Raw genomic sequence first — 1,356 nt, 5'->3', positions numbered from 1 at the left:
AATGGGTAGCTCCACCATTATGTCGTTGATACTTCAAATATTTGTTTGATGCAAGCACTTCCATGAGGTGAGTGGGAACATTTTTCCAAGTGATGAAGACGGCCACATGAAGGACATCTGCTATCTGGAACTGTTGTCCATTTTTGTAAACTTCCCTTGCCATCCATCCCCAAAGGTTCTCAATTGGATTTAAATCAGGGGAATGGGCCAAAAAGAGTGGAAGAAGTCCCTTGTCCTGTGGGCACTGTGTACTGTAGCGCTATCCTGTTGAAAAACCCAGTCGTTACCACGCAGATGAGGGCCCTCAGTCATGCTCTCTGCAACATCTGGACATAGCCAGCCATGCACCTCCTGTGGCACATAGGAAAGGTGGGATCTGCCTGTCATGCCAGTAATGTTGGAAACCATCAGGACCATCAAGGTTAAATATTTTTCATCAGAGAATAAAATCACCTTTCAATGTCCCATGTTTGGTGCTCTCTTGCAAAGTCCAAACTGACAGTTCTGTGGCATTCAAGGAGATGAGGCCTTTGAAGACTTTTTTTTTGTTTTTGAAGCCCTGCGGTCTCAGATGCTATCTGATGGTTATGGGGCTGCAGTCAGCACCAGTAACGGCCTTAATTTAGGTTGAGGTTCGTCTAGTTTCTTGACAGACAGCCAATTGGATCCTCCAGCTGTGGTTAAACTGAAGGTGATATTAGTCTCATTCTATGTCCTGTATATGTTATATACAAGGTGAAGTGCTGCATGAATTGCAACAATAAAGTTTCTGTTTCTGTGGAACACAGTTTTGGGCTTTCTATATTCTCATAGATACAACTTCAATGAGAAATAGAGGGCAGCAAAAGACTAGTGTGGGATCCAGTCTGTGTAACTGAAGAAAAGAAGTGTAAAAGTCAGTTTGTGTGCTGAGTTTTATTTTATCGTCAAGTTTTTTTATTTTTCCTTTGTTTTTATCACTATCAGTAATTTCTCTGTTCATTTTTGTTATCTGAATTATTGTAGAGAACAGAATTACTAATTTAGCAGATTTACATGATGAACTGAAAAGCATGACATTATATTTCTATGGGTTTTGAACAGAAAATGGGTAAACACATAGGAATCATTTAGTGCTTCTCTTCCTGGAATAAAGTCTGATAACCCTCACTCTTCTTCCTACTGTGAGGCAGAGAGAGCTGGAGGTGAGTCAGCAAAACATCCAGCAGAGAATCCAGGACAGAGAGAAAGATGTGAAGCTGCTTCAACAGGGGGTGGAGGCCATCAATCAGTCTGCTGATCAAACAGTGGAGCACAGTGAGAAGATCTTCACTGAGCTGATCCATCTCATCCAGAAAAGAAGCTCTGATGTGAAGC

Source organism: Pundamilia nyererei, unplaced genomic scaffold (genome assembly GCF_000239375.1).
Source record: "Pundamilia nyererei isolate P.nyererei 1_Seehausen unplaced genomic scaffold, PunNye1.0 scaffold00469, whole genome shotgun sequence".
NCBI classification, from domain to species: domain Eukaryota; kingdom Metazoa; phylum Chordata; class Actinopteri; order Cichliformes; family Cichlidae; genus Pundamilia; species Pundamilia nyererei.
The sequence above is the reverse complement of the archived record's forward strand: the minus strand, read 5'-3'. Positions refer to the sequence as shown.